Here is a 15,704-nt window from a genome sequence, read left to right as displayed (position 1 = left end):
TTGCACTTAAAACCTTGCCTCAGGGTCTCCTTCCAGACAATCCAAAACAAGACAGATAGGAAACAAAAGTTCACAAAAGCTTTACAAGTGTTCTGAACTCTATTTCTAAATGAGGGAGCATGCACTCTATTTTGAAATGAAAGTAAGTTGGAAAAAGGTTATTTCCTTTCTTAAAGCATACGTTTTATTATTGTCTTTTGATTACCTTGTATACTAAAAGTATGGCTATTTAAAAATATTGTTTTATTAAATTGCTTTCCTAAGCTTCCAACTTTAGTTTTTAACATGATCTCATTTCCAGACAACCATCTTGCAATTGGAAGCATGCATTTTGTGAGTCACTATACAGAAATGTGGCTAGCAATTTAATGGTCATTTATAGCACATTTACTGTATGAAAAGGATGAAGTCCTTATAGAGGACACTAAGTTGAACAGGACATTTGTCTCCATCCCTCAAGAGCTCACAATACAGTAGTAGAGAGAAGTGCATATATGACTACATTAAAATGGGGGTCAGCACTTTTCAGGCTAAAAGAAATGTGCTATATGGGGCTCCAAAGTATTGGGTTGGCCACAAAGTTCATTCTGGTTTTTCTGTACCATCTTACAGAAAACCCAAATGAACTTTTTGGCCAGCCCAACAGATCAGAAGAATTCTGGTGAGGAACTTTGCAAGGCAGAGCCTGAAGGATATGGAATTCTGCAGAGGAAACATTGTCAATACAGACAGTAGGTTGGAAAATACAACGTATGATGAGAGGACAGCTCTTATTCTGATTACACAGAAGTAGGGAACAATGGTAGATAAGGTTGAAAGGCAGAAATAAATCTTTCTGAAATGCTTTATATTAAGAAGTTGAAAAGTTCCTAAAAGTTGGGACAAAATGTAACAATTGCAAAGTGGGTCCATTACAGCTCCACTCATAGGGAAATCCTCAGGAAATTCACTCACTCATAGAGAAATATCACCAAGGTGTCACCCATTCCCAAACAAGTTCCCTACCCTCTGACTAGGGGAACTTTTACTTGTCTAGATCAGGGGCCTACAAACTTTTTCTGTAAAGGACTAGATAGTAAATACATTAGGCTTCGTGGGCCACATGGTTTCTTTTGCTACTACTCGACTCTGTCATTGTAGTGTGAAATCAGCCATAGATAGTATGTATATGAATGAGTATGGCTGTGTTCTAATAATACTTTATTTAAAAAACAGATGGCCAGCTGGATTTGGCCCATAGGCTGTATTTTGCTGACTCTATGATAGACTAATTCCAGTCAAGCTAAAATGTCCCAAATGACTTGCTCTTTTTTTAGGTAACATTTGCGTTTAAACCCATGTTTTAACATGAAGGAAGCAACAGAGCTAGAGGAGAATATTGGGCGTGGGAAGATAGAATTTCTGGTGCCCATCCAATGGTACTGGATAGATAGCTGCTTACACAAAAACTGGGTCAAATGCCCAGTCCCACGTGTTTGGGACTTAATCTCAGCACGAGCTCTTGGAGTATAACAAAAAAGTGAGGCTAGAATTGAACAGTGCAGGGATAGAGCAGTGCGAGCCAATTTAGCTATACATTGACAGCATAGTGAGATTATTGTGGGTTAGGATTGGGAAGTATATTAGTTTGGTACGGCTGCCATAACAAAATACCACAGGCTGTGTGGCTTAAGCAACATAAATTTATTTCTCATAGTTCTGGAGGCTGGAAGTCTGAGATCAAGGTGTTGGCAGGGTTAGTTTCTTTTGAAGCTTCTCTACTTGGCTTTTAGATGGCTGTCTTTTTTACCCTGTGTCTTCCCAAGGTCTTCTCTCTGTGCACATCTGTGTCCTAATCTCTTCTTCTTATAAGATTACCAGTCATATTTGGTTAGGGCCCATGCTAATGACTTCATTTTAACTTAATTACCTATTTAAAGACTCTATCTCGAAATATAGTCACATTCTAAGGTACTGGGGGTTATAATGGACTTCCACATATGAATTTGGGGGAGGGGACACAATTCAGCTCATAATGAGGAGACAGAGAGTGATAGGATGTGTATGTATGTATGTATATGGGTTTACATACATATGAGTTAAGGTCAAGTTCATCTGATCTCAGTGATGTGAAGGAGTCTGGTTTCATTAAGCAAAGAATGGGAGAAGGAAGGATCAAAGTAGGCTGGGCAGAAGGGAAAAAAAATGGAAAAGAGGCTGGAAGTAGTGGTAGAAGGAAGAAAAGATAGTTATGGAGATTAGGAGAAAGAATAGATGGGCTTCCCTGGTGGCGCAGTGGTTGGGAGTCCGCCGGCCGATGCAGGGGACACGGGTTCGTGTCCCGGTCTGGGAGGATCCCACATGCCGCAGAGCGGCTGGGCCCGTGAGCCATGGCTGCTGAGCCTGCGCGTCCGGAGCCTGTGCTCCGCAACGGGAGAGGCCACAACAGTCAGAGGCCCGCATACCGCAAAAGAAGGCCTGAAGAAGAAAGAACATCTGTTCATATGCATTTTCTCCAAGCAAAATGCCAAGCATGCTCTCGTAAAGCAATGTTACATGTAAATTTAGGCAGAGGCAAGCTCATATATATATATATATATATTTTTTTTTTAGGGTTTTTCTTTTTTTTAAATTAATTTTTATTGGAGTATAGTTGCTTTACAATATTGTGTTACTTTGTATTGTACAGCAAAGTGAATCAGCCATATATATATATATGTGTGTGTGTATATATATATATATATATATATATATATATATATATATATATCTTCCCACTTCTTTTGGATTTCTTTCCTGTTTAGGTCACCACAGAGCACTGAGTAGAGTTCCCTGAGCTATGCAGTAGGTTCTTATTAGTTACCTATTTTATACATAGTATCAGTAGTGTATATATGTCAATCCCGATCTCCCAATTCATCCCACCCACCCACTTTCCCCCCTTGATGTCCATACTTTTGTTCTCTACGTCTGTCTCTATTTCTGCTTTGCAAATAAGATCATCTATACCATTTTCCTAGATTCCACATATGTACGTTAATATACGATATTTGTTTTCTCTTTCTGACTTACTTCACTCTGTATGACAGACTCTAGGTCCATCCACATCTCTACAAATGCCCAGTACTGGGATTGCTGGGTTATATAGTAGTTCTATTTTTAGTTTTTTAAGGAACCTCCATACTGTTCTCCATAGTGGCTGTATCAATTGACATCCCATCAACAGTGCAAGAGGGTTCCCTTTTCTCCATGCCCTCTCCAGCATTTATTGTTTGTAGATTTTTTTTAATGATGACCATTCTAAGCGGTGTGAGGTGACACCTCATTGTAGTTTTGATTTGCATTTCTCTAATAATTAGTGATGTTGAGAATCTTTTCATGTATTTGTTGACCATCTGTATGCCTTCTTTGGAGAAATGTCTATTTAGGTCTTATGCCCATTTTTGGATTGGGTTCTTTGTTTTTTTGATATTGAGCTGCATGAACTGTTTGTATATTTTGGAGATGAATCCTTTGCCTGTTGATTCATTTGCAAATATTTTCTCCCATTCTGAGGGTTGTCTTTTCATCTTGTTTATGGTTTCCTTTGCTATGCAAAAGCTTTTAAGTTTAATTAGGTCACATTTGTTAATTTTTGTTTTTATTTTCATTACTCTAGGAGGTGGGTCAAAAAAGATCCTGCTGTGATTTATGTCAAAGTGTGTTTTGCCTTTGTTTTCCTCTAAGAGTTTTAGTGTCTGGCCTTATATTCAGGTCTTTAATCCATTTGGAGTTTATTTTCGTGTATGGTGTTAGCGAGTGTTCTAATTTCATTCTTTTACATGTAGCTGTCCAGTTTTCCCAGCACCGCTTATTGAAGAGGCTGTCTTTTCTCCATTGTATATTCTTGCCTCCTTTGTCAAAGGTAAGGTGACCATAGGTATGTGGGTTTATCTCTGGACTTTCTATCCTGTTCCATTTATCTATATTTCTGTTTTTGTGCCAGTACCATACTCTCTTGATTACTGTAGCCTTGTTGTATAGTCTGAAGTCAGGAATCGTGATTCCTCCTGCTCCGTTTTTCTGTCTCAAGATTGCTTTGGATATTTGGGGTCTTTTGTGTTTCCATACAAATTGTAAAATTTTCTGTTCTAGTTCTGTGAAAAATGCCATTGGTAATTTGATAGGGATTGCAGGCTGGTATATTTTTTAAATGTCAGAGAAACAGGCTCATGATGACATACAAATGTGGATGGTATGTATTACATGTCCACCTGTGTTCCACATTGACATAATGGAAGCTTGTTTACTCTGAGTACTATAGGATTCATTATCAAATAATGGTGAAATGAGATTTTTGCTGTAAATAAACAGTGTGTAGTACCAGGTTCTACACTGGGACCAAAGAGGTAAGATAGGACTTCTCTCCAGAGGAGTTCATCTTGCTATTCAATGTATATTTTTACATTTCAACATTAAGGAAACCTTTTATTTCTCCATGCTTCACTTGTGTGGACACTCATTCCTATCTGGAAACCTCAGTAGTTGGCAGGAAAAGAGGCATTTTGTTGTAAGAGTTTGGTTGAAAGATGAACACTTATCTCACTGGTATTCAAAATATTTGAGCCTGGAAGTTTACGGGCTAGCTTGAAATTTTAAACTCTAGTTTCTGAGCTTGCACTGGTAACATTAAGTTTACAAATTTGCCATTGTACTTCATTCTGCCAGTTTGTGATGAAAACTCATGATGTAGAATGCACCATGGAGGATAAAAAGAATTGTAAAATATGGGTGTTTAGAGAGCTTAGTGGTACAGTAACTATATTCCTAGGCTGGAAAGCAGAAGAGCTTATGCTAATGCTGACCCTTGCACTGGCGCTTTGTGCTTTGGGAAAAGTCACTTTTCCCCTAAGCTTTCATTCTCTCTTCTCTCACCTTATACTTTTTTATTTTGAAAAATTTCAGACCTTCAGAAAAATACAAGAAACAGTTATAGATCCCTCTAGCTTTACCAAAAGATAACATTTTGTCACATTTGTTCCATTTCTCTGTATATCATTATCTGTCTACATATGTATTTATGTGTGTTTACAATTTTTTTCTCAACCATTTGAAAATAAGTTGCAGACATGACATAACATGCTTAAATATGCCGGCGTTTATCACCTAAAAACAAGGACATTCTCTTTTATAAATTCATAACCACCTACCTTATTTGTCAAGATATTTAACATTGATATAGAAATATTACCTATATTCAGACTTTCCCATTTGCTCCAAATATGTCCTTTAGAGTTTTTTCCTCCCAATTTAGAAACTAAACAAACAGTATGCATTGCATTTAGTTGTCATGTCTCTTTTGTTTCTTTTAATCTTGAGTATTTTGTATTTTGTAATATTGATAATTTTGAAGAGTTTAAGCCAGTAATTTTGTAGATGATGTCTCAATTTGAAATTATTCTGATTGTTTTCTGAATACTAAATTCAAGCTAATAATTTTGCAGGCAAGAATATTACATAGATGACATTATATACTTTTTATTGCATCCCATTAAGAGGCACATGATATTAAGTATTTCATTGTGTTATTAAGTGTGACCAGTTGTTTGAGGAGGTGTCCTCCAGATTTCTCCATTATGAAAGGTACAGTTTTTCCTTTTTTGTTAATAGGCAATAAAAGGGTCATTTTCTTGAGATCATGTATTTTATTTTCCAATGAATTTCACCCAGTGGTTTTGTTATCCATGAATGATCCTTGCTTGATTCAGTATTAAATTGATGTTCTATCCATGATTGAAAATGGAGTGTTGAAATCTCCAGCTCTTACTATTGAATAATCTGTTTCTCCCTTCAAATCTGTCATTAACACATGTTATTTTGTTTTTTTCAGTAGTTAGTCTAGTGGGCGTGAGGCGATATTTCATTGCGCTTTTGATTTGCATTTCCCTAATGATGAAATATTAAGCATATTTTCATATGCTTGTTAGCCATTTGTATATAATTATTAGAGAAATGTCTGTTCAGTCCTTTGTCCAGTTTTGCATTGGTGTGTTTGTTTTTTTGTTATTGAGTTGTAGGAGCTGTTTATATACTGGATGTTAACCCCTTATCAGATACAGGATTTACAAATATCTTTTCCTGTTCTGTGAATTACCTTTTCACTCTGTTGATTGTGTCCTTTGATGCATAAAAGTTTTAAATTTTGATGTAGTCCAATTTACTTATTTTTTCTTCTGTTACCTGTGCTTTTGGTGTCATAACCAAGAAATCATTGCCAAATCCAATGTCATGAAGTTTTTCCCCTGTGATTTTTTCTAAGAGTTTTATAGTTTTAGGAATTACATTTAAGTCTTTTCCATTTTGAGTTGTTTTATAAGTATAAGGCAAGGGTTCAATTTCATTCTTTTGCATGTGGATATCCAGTGTTCCCAACAATATTTGTTGAAAAGGCTGTCCTTTCCCTATTGAATGGTCTTGGCACCCTTGTCAAAAATCACTTGACCACATGTGTGGGGGTTTATTTCTGGGCTTTCTATTTTATTCCATTGGTCTATATGTCTGTCTTTATGGCATTACCACACTGTTTTGATTATTGCAGCTTTGTGATAAGTGTTGAAATCAGGAAGTGTGAGACCTCCAACTTTGTTCTTTATCAAGATTGTTTTGGTTGTTTGAGGTCCCTTGAGATTTTACATGAATTTTAGGATGGATTTTTCTATTTCTGGAAAAAAAAAAAGCCACTGGGATTTTGATTACATTAAATCTGTAGATAGCTTTCGGTAGTATTGACTTTTTTTTTTTTTTGGCTGTGCTATGTAGGCTGTGGGATCTTAGTTCCCAGACAACGGATCAAACCCAGGCCCTTGGCAGTGACAGCACAGAGTCTTAACCACTGGACTGCCAGGGAATTCCCTGTATTGACATTTTAACAATGTCAAATCTTCCAATCCATGACCATGAGATGTCTTTCTATTTATTTGTGTATTCTTTATTTTCTTTCAACAGTATTTTGTAGTTTTCAGCGTACAAATCTTTCACCTCCTTGGTCAAATTTATTCCTAAATTTATTCTTATTGATGCTATTGTAAATAAAATTGTTTTCTTAATTTTCTTTTTGGATGTTTCATTGCTTATTTGTTTAATTATGATTTTTAATTGCATTATAGTTGACTTATAAAAGTATATTAATTTCAGGTGTACAACATAGTGATTTAATATTTTTATACATTGCAAAATGATCACCACTGGGTGGTTCATTGTTATTGTGTAGGAACACAGATGATTCTTGTGTTGATTTTATATCCTGCAACTTTACTGAATTCATTTATTCTAAAAGTTTTTTTGTGTGGAATACTTAGGTTTTTCTACATCTAAAATCATGTTGTCTCTGAACAGAGATGATTTTAATTTTTCCTTTCCAAGTTGGATGCCTTTTATTTCTTTTTCTTGCCTAATTGCTCTAGCTAGGACTTCCAATACTATCTTGAGTATAAATGGCAAAAGTAGGCATTCTTGTCATGTTCCTGTCTTATAGGAAGAGCTTTCAGTCCTTCACCATTGAGTATGTTGTTAGCTATGGGATTTTCTAATACAGCCTTTATCGTGTTGAGGTAGTTTAGTTCTGTTCTTGTTTATTGAGTGTTTTTATTATGAATCTCTGTTCATTTTTCTTTATTCTTTTTTTTCTTTTTGTTCTTTGGATTGTGTATTCTCTATCAATCTATCTTCAGTTTTTCTGATTTTTTCTTCTGCCATTCAAATCTACTGTTGAGCCCCTTTAGTGAATTTTTCATTCAATTATTGTACTTTGAATGCCAGAATTTGTGCTTGGTTCTTTTTTATTTTATTTCTAAATAATTTCTATATCTTTATTTATTTTCTCTATTTAATGAGACATTTTCATCATAGCTTCCTTGACATCTTGAAGTATGATTGCCTTCTGTTCTTAGAACATATTTACAAAGGAAACTTTGATGCCTTTGTTAAATTTGATGTCTGAGCCTCCTCACAGACTTTTTCACCTGCTTTTTTCCCCTGTGTATGGGTCACTCTTTTCTGTTTCTTTGCATGTCTCATAATTTTTGTTGATGGACCACTTTAGATACTGATTCTCCACTGCCTCTGGATCTTATTTTTGTTGTTTGCATGTTTGTTTAATTACTTGGCTAGATAATTTTAGTGAGTTATATATCTCCTATAGTGGGAAGCTTTTTGTTTTGCTTCTCATAGAGTACAGGCTTGGGTGTGTGCACAGTCACTCTGGGACTTTCTCTTTCACTGATATCTCTGTTAAGCTGTTGGCCTCATTTTTTTTTTTTTAATCACAGCAAGCTGTTGAGACCCACTAATTGCCAGATGATTGCTCTATTCTTTAGACAATGCCCTGGGGCATAAATTGCTCTGCACTCTGATCCAGTTAAGTTTGAGCAGGGAAGATATAGAGGTCCATCTTTGAGGTTTATTCTAACCTCAGGAGGGCTCTGAGTTTTAATCCCTGTTTCTCTCTGGTGAACTAGTTGGCCTATGGTTTGTTGCTCTTAATTAAGAGAAGCTATTGTTTTTGAGAGCATTCTGAGGCTTGAACTTCTCTGCCCTCTGTTTCAAATAAAGGCAATTTATTTGGGGAGAATTTTTGAACTCTCTGTTCTTATGAATTGCCTCTTCCCTCTCTGTCCTGGGTGCTGGGTAGAGGAAGGGATGGATCTATTGACCTTTTGTCTGCATTCACCAGGAATTTAGCTTCTTTCACTAAATTCAGAGTTTGAGGGAATGAGAAATGCTGATGACCTGCCCCCATGGGTGAGAAACTGTATTTCTTTTTTTTTTTTTTTCTCTGCATTACATGTTCATTGCTGCACGCAGGCTTTCTCTAGTTGCGGTGAGCAGGGGCTACTCTTCATTGCAGTGTGCGGGCTTCTCATTGCAGTGGCTTCTCTTGTTGCGGAGCACCAGCTCTGGGTGCATGGGCTTCAGTAGTTTCAGCATGTGGGCTCAGTAGTTGCAGCATGTGGACTCAGTAGTTGCAGAGCATGGGCTCTAGGGCACACAGGCTTCGGTAGTTGTGGCACGTGGGCTCAGTAGTTGTGGCTTGTGGGCTCTAGAACGCAGGCTCAGTAGTTGTGGTACATGGACCTAGTTGCTTCACAGCATGTGGGATCTTCCCAGACCAGGGATGGAAGCCCTGTCCCCTGCATTGGCAGGTGTATTCTTAACCACTGCACCACCAAGGAAGTCCCTAGAAACTATATTTCTTGATTGGCTGCTGAGGTAGCAGAAAGCTTTGAGTCTTGGCCATACCCACTGAGAGTGTCAAGCTACGTTGGGGGTCAGTGTGAAGAGAGGGAGCAGGTTGTGCTGTAAATACCACAGACTCTCCTGGTTTTGTTTTTTAACCAAGTTTTAGTAGTTTTTCTTGAATAAATGTTTCTTCATTTGCCATATGCCTTTAGGACAATTTCCAGAGGCTGTTGTTTTAAAAATACTTTCCATTAGTTATTTATGTTTCCCTGGGTAGTGAATCTATGGAGCTCCTTACACAACCATCCCAGAAGTTCCTCATCAGTTTTGAGAAGTCTTAAAGTAAGGTGTTAACAGGGTCGTGCTCTCTCTAAAGATTCTAAGAGAGGATGCTTCCTTGCCTTGTCCAAGCTTTTGGTGGGTTGCTGGCAATTCCTGTTCCTTGGCTTGTAGATGTGTCACTCTAACCTCTGCCTCTGTGTTCACATGGTATACTTTCCTCTGTATGTCTCTGTGTCAGATTTCCCTCTTCTTGTAAGGACAATGTGACCTCATCTTTACTTAAGTACATTTATAAAGATCCTATTTCTAAATAAGGTCACATTTGCAAGTACTGGGACTTAGGACTTGAACATGCTTTTTGGTGGACACAATTAACCTGTGGTACCATATAAGAGTGTTTGCTTCCCCATAGTCCTGCCAAAAAACTGTGTTGCCAAGCTTTCAATTATTTGCCAACCATATAGGTCCTAAATGGTATCTTAGCATTTCTAATTCTTTTACAACAAAAGAGGTTGAATATTTTGTCATACGTTAATGTGCCATTTTAAAACTCTCTTTATGTCTTTTTAGGTTGTAATTAAAAATATCATTATGGAAAATTTCAAACATTGCACAAAAGTAGAGAGACCATTTAATGATCCTCCATATTTCTAACATCTATCTTAATTAGTTGTCAACATTTTATCAATATTATTTCATCTATGACTCCCCACCACCGCCCGATATATTTAAGAACTTCAGTGCGTAATTATAATACATATAACTTAAAAAAACACATAATAGCAGTAGCATTTTTACACATAATAAAATTACCGATGATTCCTTAATTTTATCTAATGCCTAGGCTGTGCTCACGTTGTCTCAAAAATCTCTTTTGTAGTATAATTTTTTAACCTATTAAATGAAGGGATTGGTTAAGATTATGTCTAGGGTCCTCTTTCATTTTGAAATTTGGTGATTTATCCTCTAATTCTCCATAATAAATGGAGAGAAACCTTGCTATTATAAGCCTTGAAATACTGCTGGGTAATGATCTCATTACTTACTGGTGAATTCTACAGAGCACAGTTTTCACATTCTCTTTCTTCAGTTTGTAATAGTCTTATCTATTGTGCTATCATTAGATTGTTACCTGTTACTTCTCTGGAAATAGAGTGACTTGGTTCTCTAATGGGACTTTGTCCTCAAAGCATTTTTCAGATGTGACAGTAGACCATAATGTCACCTTAATCTTGCTGTGAGCTTAATAGGGAGTGAAAAATGTCATTGGCGATGGTATGATTGTAGACCCATTTTTCTCATTTGTTATATCCTACAATTCTTTCAAAATCTTGACTTTACCTCTTCTCTGTCCCCCTGACATTTGCATTACTGCCACAATCTATGTGGCTTCCCTCCCAGGCAGAGCCAGACTTCCAGGGTTCAAATCTCAATTCTGCCATTCATCAACTGTGATCTTGGGTATTGTTTTCTTATTTGTTAAACAGGGAAATAATGAAGTTATTGACTGCATTGTGTTTTTGTGAAGATTAAATTATTTAATCCACATTAAACTATTAGCAACAGAAACAATGACCAGCAGACAGGAAGTGCCAAGGAAATGGTATGTTTTACTAATCTGTTCCCTGCCCTAAGTGCCTCTGCCTTAACCCAGTTCTGCCTACCATTGTCAGAATAACCTGACAGCTGTTCTTAGAGACCTGTACTGTTTAATATGGATGCCACTATTAGCCAGATGTGGCTATTTAAATTTAATTAAAATGATAGAAAGTTAAACATTTAGTTTCAAGCTAGTCACTTAACAAGTATTCAGTAGACACACATGCTTAGTGGCTACCATATTGGGCAGCATAGATATAAACATTTCTTTCCGTTAGGACAGAAAGTTCTGCTGGACAGTGCTGCTCTAAAACTTTCTCTTGCTGGGGTGATGGCACTAATATCAGAAGGGAATCCTTGTTCCCCTTCTTCTCTTCTTTTCATGAAGACTTTTTCCTCTGCCTTCAAGGACACAGTAGTTTTCAGAGGGAAGACAACATCCCTCACTCAGTCTTCTTTATGGGGTAATAATCTAATTGGATAGAGAGCTGGAAAAATTTACTGGACCAAGTTTCTTTGTTGGGAGGGGATAATGTATTAAAAATCTTTCCTCATGTGTGACCCTGTTTCTTAGCTCTTGTTCCTTCTTAGACTTTCTTTCTTATCTCTGTTTATTGCCTCACATGTAGTAAGCACACTAGGGTATAGATTTCTGGCAGTGTGTCTTCTCCCCCCCATACCCCTCTTGTGACTGGCTAGGTAAGTTCAATTCAGAGAAGAGCTAGTGTGAATATTTTTGACCACAGATCTGGGCTGCATTAGCCATTGCACTTTTATCAAGGATCCTAGTGCTTAGAAAATAAAGATAATACCTTATTTTAATCACCATGTATGTATTTCTCAAATTGGTTAGACCCCATAGAGGAGTCTGAGAGATTAATTAGTATCCTATAAAAAACTTTCACTTACACACTAGCTCCCGCAAGCCTGCCCCATCAAGTCAAAATTCCTCACCCCAACTTTCAAAATTCTCTGTAATTTGACTCCACTCTAATTATTCAATCTTCTTTAATTCATTTCAGTGACTATTGGCTGGATGTCTATTCTAGTTCCTCTGCTTGACATTGAAGTTATAGAAATGATAAGACTTGGGATCTTTCATAAAAGTCTAATAGATTAGTTTGATAGAAAGACATATATATATATAAATAATATATAGTGTGCCAAGTGCCATAGTCAAAAAATGATCTAAATACTAGGTGAACATGAAAGAAATAGCAATAAGTCCTACGTGGAGAGAGAGCGAGAATGGGATACACACACATAGAATTGAATGGCTGATAGGAGGTTGCCAGATAGAAATGTTAGGGGAAGGATGTTGTAGATAAAGGGAAGAGTATGGAAAAAATAAGGCATAAAGTTTACATTCTTTACTCCAACCAGGCTTCTGTCCACAAGCCATGACTCCATGCATACATTTGAGTTGCTGTGCAAGGTTATGGAAGAAATCAAACCTACTGCTCATTTTGGAGGAAACCTATCTGATGATTTTTATTTTTGCACCTGTAGGGCAGAGCTAGGAAAAATGCTTCCTGTTTAATAAGAGAACATACACAACATAGTACAATGGAGGATTAGTTATCACAAGGCTCATAAATTAATTTGCAGAGGTTAATTACCACCATGGTTGGTGAATTCATTTACAGTGGGAAAAAATTCAATTTTTTTCTAACAAATATATTTAAAAATTTATAGCTTCTTATAACAAATATTTCTATAGATTGTTGAAAGAAATAAAATTTCCCATATGAAAGTACTCTATGATGAAGTGAACAAAGCCAATTTTCCATACAAAGAAGCTTTGTGATCATCATAGATTTCAAGTTTAAGAATTGTATTCCTTGGAAATCAAACAACGAAGAAACAGAGAAGATTATTTATGGTTAAGAGTTGAATATCTTAGAGTACTTTAATAAACATTAAAAGGAAGATTGTAATTAATCATAGCAAGAATTAGAGCACACAGATATATATCATACTAGTTTTCTAAAAGTGCTTTTTTAAAATTTAATTTTTATTTTATAATAGAGTATAGTTGATTTACAATGTTGTGTTAGTTTCAGGTGTACAGCAAAGCGATTCACTATTACATATACAAATATCCATTTTTTTTCAGATTCTTTTCCCATATAGGTTATTACAGAATATTGAGTAGAGCTCCCTGTGCTATACAGTAGGTCCTTATTGTTTACCTGTTTTATATATAGCAGTGTGTATATGTTAACCCCAAACTCCTAATTTATCCCTCCCCCACCTTTCCCCTTTGGTAACCATAAGTTTGTTTTCAAAGTCTGTGAGTTTGTTTCTGTTTTATAAATAAGTTCATTTGTATCATTTTCTTTTAGGTCCCAGTTGATTTACAATGTTGTGTTAGTTTCAGGTGTACAGCAAAGCGATTCACTAATACATATACAAATATCCATTTTTTTTCAGATTCTTTTCCCATATAGGTTATTACAGAATATTGAGTAGAGCTCCCTGTGCTATACAGTAGGTCCTTATTGTTTACCTGTTTTATATATAGCAGTGTGTATATGTTAACCCCAAACTCCTAATTTATCCCTCCCCCACCTTTCCCCTTTGGTAACCATAAGTTTGTTTTCAAAGTCTGTGAGTTTGTTTCTGTTTTTTAAATAAGTTCATTTGTATCATTTTCTTTTAGGTCCCACGTATAAGTGATATCATATGATATTTGTCTTTCTCTGTCTGATTTACTTCACTTAGTATGATAGTATCTAGGGCCATCCATGTTACTGCAAATGGCATTATTTCATTTTTTATGGTTGAGTAATATTCCATTGTGCATATATACCAGTCTTCTTTATCCATTCTGCTGTTGATGGATATTTTGGTTGCTTCCATGTCTTTTGTAAATAGCTAAGTGCTGCAATGACCATTGGGGTGCCTGTATCTTTTATTTTTTTATTTTTAATTTTTTTAACATCTTTATTGGAGTATAATTGCTTTACAATGGTGTGTTAGTTTCTGTTTTATCACAAAGTGAATCAGCTATACATATACATATATCCCCATATCTCTTCCCTCTTGTGTCTCCCTCCCTCCCACCCTCCCTATCCCACCCCTCTAGGTGGTCACAGAGCAGCAAGCTGATCTCCCTGTGCTATGTGGCTGCTTCCCACTAGCTATCTGTTTAACATTTGGTAGTGTATATATGTCCATGCCACTCTCTCACTTCATCCCAGCTTCCCCTACCCCCTCCCCATGTCCTCAAGTCCATTCTCTAGTAGGTCTGTGTCTTTATTCCCGTCTTGCCCCTAGGTTCTTCATAACTTTTTTTTTTAACATTCCATATGTATGTGTTAGCATATGGTATTTGTTTTTCTCTTTCTGACTTTACTTTCTGTATGACAGACTCTAGGTCCATCCACCTCACTACAAATAACTCAGTTTCATTTCTTTCTATGGCTGAGTAACATTCCATTGTATATATGTGCCACATCTTCTTTATCCATTCATCTGTCGATGGACACTTAGGTTGCTTCCAAGTCCTGACTATTGTAAATAGACCTGCAGTGAACATTGTGGTACATGACTCTTTTTGAATTATGGTTTTCTCAGGGTATATGCCCAGTAGTGGGATTACTGAGTTGTATGGTAGTTCTATTTTTAGTTTTTTGAGGAACCTCCACACTGTTCTCCATAGTGGCTGTATCAATTTACATTCCCACCAACAGTGCAAGAGGGTTGCCTTTTCTCCACACCCTCTCCAGCATTTATTGTTTGTAGATTTTTTGATGATAGCGTTTCTGACTGGTGTGAGGTGATAACTCATTGTAGTTTTGATTTACATTTCTCTAATGATTAATGATGTTGAGCATTCTTTCATGTGTTTGTTGGCAATCTGTATATCTTAGGAGAAATGTCTATTTAGGTCTTCTGCTCATTTTTGGATTGGGTTGCTTGTTTTTTTGATATTGAGCTGCATGGGTTGCCTGTAATTTTGGAAATTAATCCTTTGTTGCTTCATTTGCAAATATTTTCTCCCATTCTGAGGGTTGTCTTTTCGTCTGGTTTGTGGTTTCTTTTGCTGTGCAAAAGCTCTTAAGTTTCATTAGGTCCCATTTGTTTATTTTTGTTTTTATTTCCATTTCTCTAGGAGATGGGTCAAAAAGGATCTTGCTGTGTTTTATGTCAAAGAGTGTTCTGCCTATGTTTTTCTCTAAGAGCTTTATAGTGTCTGGCCTTACATTTAGATCTTTAATCCATTTTGAATTTATTTTTGTGTATGGTGTTAGGGAGTGTTCTAATTTCATTCTTTTACATGTAGCTGTCCAGTTTTCCCAGCACCACTTATTGAAGAGGCTGTCTTTTCTCCATTGTATATTCTTGCTTCCTTTATCAAAAATAAGGTGACCATATGTATGTGGGTTTATCTCTGGGTTATCTGTCCTGTTCCATTGATCTATATTTCTGTTTTTGTGCCAGTACCATAGTGTCTTGATTACTGTAGCTTTGTAGTATAGTCTGAAGTCAGGGAGCCTGATTCCTCCAGCTCCGTTTTTCTTTCTCAAGATTGCTTTGGTGATTCGGGGTCTTTTGTGTTTCCATACAAATTGTGAAATTTTTTGTTCTAGTTCTGTGAAAAATGCCATTGGTAGTTTGATAGG

Source organism: Physeter macrocephalus, chromosome 9 (genome assembly GCF_002837175.3).
Source record: "Physeter macrocephalus isolate SW-GA chromosome 9, ASM283717v5, whole genome shotgun sequence".
Classification (NCBI taxonomy): Eukaryota; Metazoa; Chordata; class Mammalia; order Artiodactyla; family Physeteridae; genus Physeter; species Physeter macrocephalus.
The sequence above is the reverse complement of the archived record's forward strand: the minus strand, read 5'-3'. Positions refer to the sequence as shown.